Below are 13,001 nucleotides of genomic sequence, written 5' to 3' on the forward strand. Positions count from 1 at the left end.
GGCCAGGGGGCATCTCTATTGCCTTGTTCTTCATCAGCTGTTAGTGATTGGATTATCCTGGGAATTTGCTTCAGGAATGTAAAGTTGTTTGGATAAATGATTCTCCCGAGGTTACTGGACTGGTGGAAGTGGAAACTCTCAGAATCAAACTGCTGTACCGTCACTGGCCACCCAGGGGCGGCTGTGAGCCTGGACCAGAGCAACAGCTGGTAACGATGTCCAGGTGAGTTCAACAACAGCACCTTACATTTATATAGCACCTTTAACAGCGTAAACTGTCCCAAGGCTCTTCACAGGACCATTGTGTGGTGGTGATCTGCCTACAACCACCTCCTCTGCTCATTTCTCCACACCTCACGGTCTAGGCCTTTCTTCAGTTCCTCACAGGAATCTGTCATTTCCAATTTCAGGTTGTTTAACATCACCATTTTCTTTCTCCCTCTTGGTCAACATCCCTCGAATCTTCCTTCAGTGACCTCCTTCCGCATGTTCTCATGTCTTAGAATATGGCCCAGGCTCCCTTGTTTCCTTTTCTGGATGATATTTACGAACAACCTCTCCTCCTCCACCAACCTGAGAATGTCTTCATTGTTTTTGTGTCCTGTCTAACTGACCTGCTCCATCCTTCTCCAGAACCGTATTTCACAATTCTTGAATCTTGGGATTACTGCACCAATATTTCTAAAATCATGTCAGGACCCATAAACCATTTCAGCATGTGGAAACTGTGTCTGTAAACTGGATCAGGACCTGGAACAGGGTCTGTAAACTGGATCAGGACCTGGAACAGGGTCTGTAAACTGGAACAGGGTCTGTAAACTGGAACAGGGTCTGTAAACTGGATCAGGACCTGGAACAGGGTCTGTAAACTGGAACAGGGTCTGTAAACTGGATCAGGGTCTGGAACAGGGTCTGTAAACTGGAACAGGGTCTGTAAACTGGAACAGGGTCTGTAAACTGGATCAGGACCTGGAACAGGGTCTGTAAACTGGAACAGGGTCTGTAAACTGGTACAGGGTCTGTAAACTGGATCAGGGTCTGGAACAGGGTCTGTAAACTGGAACAGGGTCTGTAAACTGGAACAGGGTCTGTAAACTGGATCAGGACCTGGAACAGGGTCTGTAAACTGGAACAGGGTCTGTAAACTGGATCAGGACCTGGAACAGGGTCTGTAAACTGGAACAGGGTCTGTAAACTGGATCAGGACCTGGAACAGGGTCTGTAAACTGGAACAGGGTCTGTAAACTGGATCAGGACCTGGAACAGGGTCTGTAAACTGGAACAGGGTCTGTAAACTGGAACAGGGTCTGTAAACTGGATCAGGGTCTGGAACAGGGTCTGTAAACTGGAACAGGGTCTGTAAACTGGAACAGGGTCTGTAAACTGGAACAGGGTCTGTAAACTGGATCAGGGTCTGGAACAGGGTCTGTAAACTGGATCAGGACCTGGAACAGGGTCTGTAAACTGGATCAGGGTCTGGAACAGGGTCTGTAAACTGGATCAGGACCTGGAACAGGGTCTGTAAACTGGATCAGGACCTGGAACAGGGTCTGTAAACTGGATCAGGACCTGGAACAGGGTCTGTAAACTGGATCAAGACCTGGAACAGGGTCTGTAAACTGGATCAGGATCTGGGACAGGGTCTGTAAACTGGAACAGTGTCTGTAAACTGGATCAGGATCTGGAACAGGGTCTGGAACCTGGAACAGGGTCTGTAAACTGGATCAGGACCTGGAACAGGGTCTGTAAACTGGAACAGGGTCTGTAAACTGGATCAGGATCTGGAACAGGGTCTGTAAACTGGATCAGGTCCTGGAACAGGGTCTGTAAACTGGATCAGGATGTGTATCAGAATTTATAATGGATCAGAATCTGTAACAGGATCTGTAAACTGGATCAGGATCTGTAAACTTGATCAGGATCTGTAATGGATCAGAATTTGGATCAGGATCTGTAAACTGGATTAGGATCTGTAATGGATTAAGATCTGTAACGGGGCCTGTAAACTGGATCAGGATCTGTATAGGGATCTGTAAACTGGATCAGGATCTGTAAACTGGATCAGGATCTGTAAACTGGATCAGGATCTGGAATCTGGATCTGGAATCGATCAGACTCTGCAATGGATCAGAATCTGTAACAGGGTCTGTAAACTGGATCACGATCAACACCAGGACCTGTAAACTGGACTAGGATCTGGATCAGGATCTGGAAAGTGTATCAGGGTCTGGAAAGTGTGTATCCTCTGCTTTTTGTAGAGTGTGAATGTGTTTTATTGATATCTTATAGGGGCAGTTTGGGCCCAGGCTGTGTGGTGAGTTGCGGGTTGCTGTGAGGCAGCTCATCCTCCCAGCTCTGAGGGAAAATTGCACACGATCTGGGGCCTTGAAGCAAAGTGTCACATTTCACACATTACAACAATTACCACGTCTCAATTAACTTAATTCTTTCAATGAAGAAACGATTCCAGAGAATGTACTGTTGAACAGATACAATAAGAAAATGCTGGAAATATGATTAAGAAGCAAAACAACTGGCAATGCTCAGCATCGGGAAGGAGAGAGAAACAGAGTTAATGGTTCAGCTTGATGATGTTTTATCAGTTAAGAGATACATCACGGTATAGAATTTTAGCATCAAGCTGATTGATGCACACTGGTATCTATCAACCAGTGGTTTCATAATTTACCTCCCTACTTCAAGAAGAATAACATCAAAGCACCAAGAATAATAATGGAAGAAACAATAGCAACATCAGTTGGATTATTCACAGAACTACGGCCACCAGCACCACGATAATCTGAGAATTCCTCCTCCTGTGGAAAGAGATTGTATCCGTTAGAATCAGAAACAGCTACTACACTGAAGATGTCTTAAGTGACTGGGATCCCAGCTTATATACGCTTTGGAATCACTGAGAGCATGACCACTACTGATCTTCCCAATCAAGCTCTCTCAGTTAACATTCAGTCTCCATTGCCATTCCATGGAATAGGCAGTTTAATCACAGACTAACACCCTCACCACCCCCCACCTCCAGCCACGATAGTGTTCCCCAACTCTCACTGCCAAACAGATAGAACGTTGCTGTTTACCTCCCCTTGTATCGACGTGTCTCAGACACTTGGAGGGATACCTGCTGACTGGAACACCAATCAGATTCCCACTGTACAAACATACGGACAAGGAGCAAGAGTCGGCCATTTGGCCCCTCGAGCCTGCTCTGCCAATCAATATGATCATGGCTGATCTGATAGTAACCACAAATCTGCATCCCACCTACCCCGGATAACCTATCACCCCCTTGCTTTCCAAGAATCTATCCACCTCTGCCTTAAAAATATTCAAAGACCCTACTTCCACTGCCTTTTGAGGAAGAGAGTTCCAAAGACTCACGACCCTCTGAGAGAAAAAATTTCACCTCATCCCTTATTTTTAAACAGTGACCCCTAGTGCTAGATTCTCCCACAAGAGGAAACATCCTCTCCACATCCACCCTGTCAAGACCCCTCAGGATCTTATATGTTTTGATCAAGTTGCCTCTTACTCTTCTAAACTCCAGCAGATACAAACCTAGTCTGTCCAACCTTTCCTCATAAGACAACCCACCCATTCCAGGTATTCTCTAAACTGCTTCCAATGCTTTTACATCCGCCAGTCTATAATCACCTGTGGGTTATGGGATCTACTCACCTGTGACATCTGAACTCTGCCGTATCGAAGCTCCTTGAGAAAGCCTTCACAGTTTTCTGTTGTTAGCTCACACTGTACTATGTTTCCAACCTTTTCTTCTGGTGAATCTAGACTTCAAAACCACGACCTCCTTCCCGCACACCCCCCCCCACTGCACACGACCCACCCCCCGCACACACCCCCCCTCCCGCACACGCCCCGCCCCCCCTCCCGCACATGCACCGCCCCCTCCCCCCCATTTGAACAACTCAGCCTTTAACCATTGGCTGTGTCATAACATTAAATAAGGGCAATTATGAGAACATGAAAGCTGAGCTGGCGAAAGTGAATTGGCAAATTAGGTTAAGGGATAGGTCAATAGTGATGCAGTGGCTAATATTTAAGGAGATATTTCAGAATACACATTCCCACGAGTAAGAAAAAGTCCAAGGGACGGACAGATCATCCTTGGTTAACTAGAAAGGTTAAAGATAGTATCAAACTTAAAGAAAAAGCATATAATTGTGCAAAGACAGGTGGAAGGCCAGAAGATTGGACAGAATGTAAGGATCAGCAAAGAATGACTAAAAGACTAGTAAAGAGGGAAATATTAGAGTATGAGAGCAAGCTAGCCAGAAATATAAAAACAGATAGTAAGAGTTTTATAAATATTTAAAAAGAAATGAGTTAACAAGGTGAATATTAGTCCTATAGAAAGTGAGTCTGGAGAATTGATAATGGAAAACAAGGAGATGACAGATGAATTTTCCAGGTATTTTGCATCAGTTTTCACCATAGAGGATACAGGTAACATCCCAGAAGCAGCTATAAACCAGGAAATGGAAGTGGGGAAGGAAGCCAGGAAAATTATAGTCACCAGTGAAGTGGTACTGAGTAAATTGTTGGAGTTGTGGACTGACAAGAGCCCTGGTCAAAGAACAAAGAAAAGTACAGCACAGGAACAGGCCCTTCGGCGCTCCAAGCCTCCGCCGATCATATTGCCCGTCAACTAAAACATTTTGCACTTCTGCGGTCCGTATCCCTCTATTCCCATCCTATTCATGTATTTGTCAAGCTGCCTCTTAAACACCACTATCGTACCTGCTTCCACCACCTCCTCTGGCAGCGAATTCCAGACACTCTCTACCCTCTGCGTAAAAAACTTGCCCCGCACATCTCCTCTATAGTTTTCTCCTCTCACCTTAAATCTATGTCCCCTAGTAATTGACTCTTCCACCCTGGGAAAAAGCTTCTATCTACTCTGTCCATGCCACTCATAATTTTGTAAACTTCTATCAAGTCGCCCCTCAATCTCCATCGCTCTAGTGAGAACAATCCCAGTTTCTCCAACCTCTCCTCATAGCTAATAACCTCCAGACCAGGCAGCATCCTGGTAAACCTCCTCTGCACCCTCTCCAACGCCTCCATATCCTTCTGGTAATGTGGCGACCAGAATTGCACGCAATATTCCAAGTGTAGCCTAACTAAGGTTCTATACAGCTGCAGCATGACTTCCCAGCTTTTATACTCAATACCCCTGCCAATGAAGGCAAGCATGCCATATGCCTTCCTGACTACCTTATCCACCTGCGTTGCCACTTTCAGTGACCTGTGGACCTGTACACCCAGATCCCTCTGCCCGTCAATGCACTTAAGGGTTCTGCCATTTACTGTATAATTCCTGCCTGTATTAGACCTTCCAAAATGCATCACCTCGCATTTGTCCGGATTAAACTCCATCTGCCATTTCTCTGCCCAAGTCTCTAACCGATCTATATCTCATTGTATCCTTTGACAATCCTCTTCACTATCTGCAACTTCTCCAACCTTGGTGTCGTCTGCAAACTTACTAATTAGCCCAGTTACATTTTCCTCCAAATCATTTATGTATACTACAAACAGCAAAGGTCCCAGCACTGATCCCTGCGGAACTCCACTAGTCACAGCTCTCCATTCAGAAAAGTACCCTTCCACTGCTACCCTCTGTCTTCTATGACCAAGCCAATTCTGTATCCATCTTGCCAGCTCACCTCTGATCCCGTGCGACTTTACCTTCTGTACCAGTCTGCCATGAGGGACCTTGTCAAAGGCCTTACTGAAATCCATGTATATAACATCCACTGCCCTTCCATCGTCGATCATCTTTGTCACTTCCTCGAAAAACTCAATCAAGTTAGTGAGACACGACCTCCCCTTCACAAAACCATGCTGCCTCTCACTAATACACCCATTTGCTTCCAAATGTTGTAAATCCTGTCACGAAGAATCTTCTCCAATAATTTCCCTACCACTGACGTAAGGCTCACCGGCCTGTAATTTCCTGGATTATCCCTGCTACCCTTCTTAAACAATGGAACAACGTTGGCCATTCTCCAGTCCTCTGGGACCTCACCCGTAGCCAGTGAGGTACAAAGATTTCTGTCAAGGCCCCAGCAATCTCCTCCCTTGCCTCCCACAGTACTCTGGGGTAGATCCCATCTGGCCCTGGGGACTTATCCACCTGAAGTCCTGATAGACTTCACCCTAGGGTCTTAAAAGAAGCTTCTAGTGAGATAGTTGATGCGTTGGTTTTAATTTTCCAAAACTCCCTCAATTCAGGGAAGGTCCCATTAGATTGGAAGATAGCAAATGTAACTCCATTATTCAAAAAGGGAGGGAGACAGAAAGTGGGAAACGACAGGCCAGTTACCTTAACATCTATCGTAGGGAAAATGTTAGAAGCTATTATTAAAGAAGCTATAGCACTTGGTCACTAAGCTCAAGGTCATCAGGCAGAATCAACATGGTTTTGTGAAAGGGAAATCGTGTTTAACCAACTTATTGGGGTTCATTGAGGAAGTAACGTGTGCTGTGGATAAAGGGGAACCGGTGGATGTACTGTACTTAGATTTCCAGAAGGCATTTGATAAAGTACCACATCAAAGATTATTGTGGAAAATAAAAGCTAATGGTATAGGGGTAACATATTGACATGGATAGAAGATTGGCTAGCTAACAGGAAGCAGAGAGTTGGCATAAATGGGTCTTTTTCAGGATGGCTAGATGTAGCAAATGGTGTGCCACAGGGATCAGTGCTGGGGCCTCAACTGTTTACAATTTACATAAATGACTTGGATGACGGAATTGAAGGGATGGTTGCCAAATTTGCTGATGACACAAAGATAGGTAGGAAAGTAAGTTGTGAAGAGGACATAAGGAGATACAAACAGATATAGATAGGTTAAGTGAGTGGGCAAAGATCTGGTAGATGGAGTTTAATGTGGACAAATGTGAAATTGTCCACTTTGGCAGGAAGAGTAAAAGAGAAGCATATTATCTAAATGATGAAAGATTGCAGAGCTCTGAGGTGCAGAGGGATCTGGGTGTCCTAGTGCATGAATCACAAAAGGCTAGTAATGCAGACACAGCAGGTAATTTGGAAAACTAATAGAATGTCATTTATTGCGAGGGAAATTGATTACAAAAGTAGAGAGGCTATGCTTCAGTTGTACAGGGCACTGGTGAGACCTGGAGTACTGCGAAAAGTATTGGTCATCTTATTTAAGGAAAGATGTAAATGCATTGGCAGGAGTTCAGAGAATGTTTACCAGACTAACACCTGGAATGGGTGGGTTGAGTTATGAGGAAAGGTTGGACGGGTTAGGCTTGCATCCACTGGAGTTTAGAAGAGTAAGAGGTGACTTGATTTAAACATATAAGATCCTGAGGGGTCTTGACAGCGTGGATGCAGAGAGGGTGTTTCTTCTGTGGAAGAATCTAGAACTAGGGTCATGGTTTAAAAATAAGTGGTTGCCCATTAAAAACGGAGATGAGGCAAAATTTTTTCTCTCAGAGGGTCGTGAGTCTTTGGAACTCTCTTCCTGAAAAAGCGGTGGAAGCAGAGTGTTTGAATATTTTTAAGGCAGAGGTGGATAGATTCTTGGTAAGCAAGGGGGTGATAGGATATCAGGTGGGTAGGTGGGATGCAGATTTCAGGCGACTATCAGATCAGCCATGATCTTATTAAATGGCAGAGCAGGTTCAAGGGGCTGAATGGCCTACTCCTGCTTCTTGTTCGTATGTTCATCCTCCAGCTGAGGCTGAACTAGTGAATTACACAAGTTCAACATAACCTCTTTGCTCTTCTACTCTATGCCCCTATTAATAAAGGTCCCTCATCATCCCTACTCGTTTTACTAACTTTTTACTATTCATATGCCTATAGAAGACTTTGAGATTCCCTTGTATGTTGGCTGCCAGTCTTTTTTCATACTCCTGCTTTGATTCTCTTATTTGATAAAAGAGCGCGAGGAGACCGGAGACACAGGATAAAAGAGCATGAGGAGAGCGAAGACACAGGATAAAAGAGCACGAGGAGAGCGGAGACACAGGATAAAAGAGCACGAGGAGAGCAGAGACACAGGATAAAAGAGCACGAGGAGAGCAGAGACACAGGATAAAAGAGCACGAGGAGAGTGGAGACACAGGATAAAAGAGCACGAGGAGAGCCGGAGACACAGGATAAAAGAGCACGAGGAGAGCCGGAGACACAGGATAAAAGAGCACGAAGAGAGCGGAGACACAGGATAAAAGAGCGCGAGGAGAGCAGAGACACAGGATAAAAGAGCACGAGGGGAGCAGAGACACAGGATAAAAGAGCGCGAGGAGAGCGAAGACACAGGATAAAAGAGCACGAGGAGAGCGGAGACACAGGATAAAAGAGCAAGAGGAGAGCAGAGACACAGGATAAAAGAGCACGAGGAGAGCAGAGACACAGGATAAAAGAGCGCGAGGAGAGCGAAGACACAGGATAAAAGAGCACGAGGAGAGCGGAGACACAGGATAAAAGAGCACGAGGAGAGCGGAGACACAGGATAAAAGAGCACCAAGAGAGAGGAGACACAGGATAAAAGAGCGCGAGGAGAGCAGAGACACAGGATAAAAGAGCACGAGGAGAGCGGAGACAGGATAAAAGAGCACGAGGAGAGCGGACCTGCGTAAGAAGGGCAACGGTGGTGGGAGATAAAACCTGGCGGCAGAGAACCCCTTCAACCTGTTTCTACCTGTCAGAGCCAAAGTGTGACGTCACAGGAAAACAGGTAGGTGATTGGTGGGTATCTGTTCTCTTTTGATTGGGCAAGTGGCCTAAATCCAGAGCCATTATTACAGCTGAAGAGTACGGTTAAGAAATTCATGTTTAAAATAATTAACTATAAAGAGCAGGAGCGGAGTTTACCTTTGAGGGAGCCGGTTCTCACCCAGACATTTGGCGCTGCTGGAATTCGATGTCAGGACAAGGGAGAGAGCTGATTGGTGGGCATTTAATAGGTTGTTTTTTACCACTTTAAAGCGACATTACAGAAGGTAAGAGTCTCAGCTTTTGTTTTTAAGAAAAACTAAATAGTTTTCTGCTTGCTGAAATTTAAGGAAATAGTCTTTTAATTAAAAACAAGCAAAAAAGCATGGCAAGGGAGCTCAGTCCGGTGTGTTGTATGGCCTGCAGCATGTGGGAATTCTTAGACACTCCTTGCAGTCTGGATGACTACATGTGCAGGAAGTGCCAACAGCTTGACCAGTTTAAGCAACGGGTTTCGGAGCTTGAGCGGCAGCTGGAGACACAGCGGAGCATCCGCGAGGCTGAGGGTTACTTGGACAGCTCGGTTTCAGATGTGGTCACCCCGCAGCTTATGGCAGTGCAGTCAGAGAGATAATGGGTGACCACCAGTCAGACGAGGGGAGGCAGGCAGGTAGTCAGGCAAGACCCAGAGCTCATCTCACTCAAGAACCGTTTTTCCGCGTTGGAAATCGGTGAGGGTGAAGGTTCCTCTGGAGAGTGCAGCCAGAGCCAAGCTCACGGCACTGTGGGTGGCTCATCTGCAAGAGGTGGGAGGAGTAAGAGTGCAAGAGCTATAGTGGTAGGAGACTCAATACTGAGGGGTGCTGACAGGCACTTCTGTGGCCGTAGACATGACTCCAGGATGGTGTGTTGCCTCCCTGGTGCCAAGGTTAAGGATGTCACAGAATGGCTGCAGGGCATTCTGAAGGGGGAGAGCAAACAGTCAGCGGCTGTGGTTCACATTGGTACCAACGACATAGATAGAAAGAAGGGTGAGGTCCTGCAATAAGAATTTAGGGAGCTAGGTAGCAGATTAAAAAGCAGGACCTCAAAAGTTGTAATCTCTGGATTACTCCCTGTTCCAGGGGCTAGTGAGTATAGGAATATGAGGATAGAGAGGATGAATGTGTGGCTGAAGAGATGGCGCAGGAGGGAGGGCTTTAGTTTCCTGGATCACTGGGTCGGTTTCTGGTGACGGTGAGGCCTGTACAAGGCGGACGGGTTGCACCTGAACCGGAATGGGACCAACATCCTTGCGGAGAGATTTGCTAGTGCTGTTGGGGGACATTTAAACGAATTTGGCAGGAGGATGGATACAGAGTGGAGGTATAGTAGTGGGTGATGCACTGCCAAATATAGAAGAGAAACTAAGTCAGTCTGGAAGGCAGGGCAAATATAGACCGGTTAAGGCAGAAGGGAATAATGCAAGGCCGAATTGCATCTATTTTAACACAAGGAGTCTTACAAGTGAGGCAGATGAATTGTGGGCATTGATTAACACATGGGAATATGATATTGTTGCTGTCACAGAGACATGGTTGAGGGAAGGGCAGGACTGGCAGCTCAATATTCCAGGGTAGAGACTCTTCAGGTGTGATGGGGGCAGGGTGTAAAAGAGGAGATGGCATTGCACTGTTGATCAAGAAGTCAATTGCTGCAGTAAGGTGGGATGGTATCTTAGGAGGTTCCTCAAATGAGGCCATTTGGGTAGAATTTAAAAACCAAAAAGGGGCAATCACTTTGCTGGGGGTGCACTATAGGCCTCCAAACAGTCAGGGGGAGATAGAGGGGCAGATATGTAGGCAAATCTCAGAGAAGTGTAAAAATAATAAGGGCAGAATTTTACAACAGCGGGATTTTACGTTCCCGCTATCGTCAATGGGATTTATAATGGCTCGCTGCATTTTACAGCCCCGTTCCCCACTGAAACAGGGCCGTAAAATTCTGCCCTAAGGGCAATAATAGTAGGGGATTTCAACTTCCCCAATAGTAACTGGGACAATTTTAGTGTGAAAGGCTTAGAGGGGGCGTAATTCTTAAAGTGCATCCAGGAGAGCTTTTTGAGCCAGCACGTAGAAAGTCCTTCAAGAGAATGGGTGGTACGGGACCTAATCTGAGGGAATGAAGCCTGGCAATTGGCAGAAGTGTCAGTGAGGGAGCATTTTGGGGATAGTGACCATAACTCTGTAAGATTTAAGGCAGTTATGGAAAAGGACAAACATGGACTGGAAATAAAGGTCCTGAACTGGGGGAAGACCGATTTCAATATGATAAGACAAGATCTGGCCAAAGTGGACTGGGAGTAGCTGCTTGTAGGAAAGCCTACATCAGATCAGTGGGAGTCATCCATAAAGGAAATAGAGTTCAGGGCCAACATGTTCCCGTACAGGTGAAGAGTAGGACCAACAAGTCCAGGGAACCCTGGATGTCAAGGGATATAGAGGATTGGATAAGGGGAAAAAAGGAGGCTGATGACAGATACAGAAGGCTGAAAACAGCGGAAGCCCTAGAGGGGTATAGAAAATGTAGGGGAGGTACTTAAAAAAAAGTACTTAGGAGAGCAAAGAGAGGGCATGGAAAAACACTGGCAGGCAAGATAAAGAAAAATCCCAAGGCAATTTATAAATATATTAAGGGCAAGAGGACAACCAGGGAAAGAGTAGGGCCCATTAGGGACCAAAGTGGCAATCTGTGCGTGGAGCTGGAAGACGTAGGTGAGGTTTTAAATGATTACTTTTGATCTGTGTTCACTATGGAGAAGGCTAATGTAGGTGTAGAAATCAGGGAGGGGCCTGAACAAATTAACATTGAAAAGGAGGAGGTGTTAGCGATTTTAAAAGTGCATAAATTCCCTGGCCCAGATGAGATGTATCCCAGACTGCTATGTGAGGCAAGAGAGGAGATTGCAGGGGCTCTGATACTAATTTTCAAATCCTCTCTGTCCAAAGGAGAGGTGCCAGAGGACTGGAGAACAGTGTATATGGTACCATTACTCAAGAAGGGTAGTAAGGATAAACCAGGTAATTACAGGTCAGTGAGTCTAACATCAGTGGTAGGGAAACTATTGGAAAAAATTTGGAGGGACAAGATTAATCTCCACTTGGAGATGCAGGGATTAATCAGGGATAGTCAGCATGGCTTTGTCAGGAGTGATCATGTCTAACAGGTTTGGTTGAATTTTTGGAGGAGGTGACTAGTTGTGTAGATGAGGGTAATGTAGTTGATGTAGTCTACGTGGACGTCAGTAAGGCTTTTGACAAGGTCGGGCATGGGAGATTGGCCAAGGATTGGCAAATTGGATCCAAAAGTGGCCTAGTGGCAGGAGGCAGAGGGTGATGATTGAAGGTTGTTTTCGTGACTGGAAACCTGTGTCCACTGGCGTATCGCAGGGTTCAGTGCTGGGGCCCTTCCTGTTTGTCGTGTACACTAACAATTTAGACGTGAATATAGGAGGTATGGTGAGTAAGTTCGCAGATGACACGTAAATAGTGAGGAGGAAAGCCTTAGACTAAAGGACGATATTGATGGGATGGGAAGATGGGTAGATCAGTGGCAAATAGAATTTAATCCTGAGAAATGTGAGGTGATGCATTTTGGGAGGACTAACAAAGAAGTACACGATGAATGATAGGACCCTAGAAAATACAGAGGATCAGATGGACCTTGGTGTGCATGTCCATAGATCCCTGAAGGGAGCAGCACAGGTAGACAAGGCGGTTAAGAAGGCGTATGGGATACTTGCCTTTATTAGCTGAGGCACAGAATATAAGAGCAGGGAGGTTATGTTGGAGCTGTATAAACAGCTAGTTAGGCCACAGCTGGAGTACTGTGCGCAGTTCCGGCTGCCACACTATCGGAAGGATGCGATTGCACTGGAGAGGGTGCAGAGGAGATTCACCAGGATGTTACATGGGCTGGAGCGTTTCAGCTATGAAGAGAGACTGGATAGACTAAGGTTGTTCTCCTTAGAGCAGAGAAGGCTGAGGGGGGGCCTGATAGAGGGATACAAAATTATGAGGGCCATAGATAGGGTAGATAGGAAGAACCTTTCTCCCTTAGCGGAGGTATCAGTAATCAGGGTGTGCATGTCCATAGATCCCTGAAGGGAGCAGCACAGGTAGACAAGGCGGTTAAGAAGGCATATGGGATACTTGCCTTTATTAGCTGAGGCACAGAATATAAGAGCAGGGAGGTTATGTTGGAGCTGTATAAACAGCTAGTTAGGGCACAGCTA

This window comes from Cetorhinus maximus, unplaced genomic scaffold (genome assembly GCF_964194155.1).
Source record: "Cetorhinus maximus unplaced genomic scaffold, sCetMax3.hap1.1 HAP1_SCAFFOLD_140, whole genome shotgun sequence".
Classification (NCBI taxonomy): domain Eukaryota; kingdom Metazoa; phylum Chordata; class Chondrichthyes; order Lamniformes; family Cetorhinidae; genus Cetorhinus; species Cetorhinus maximus.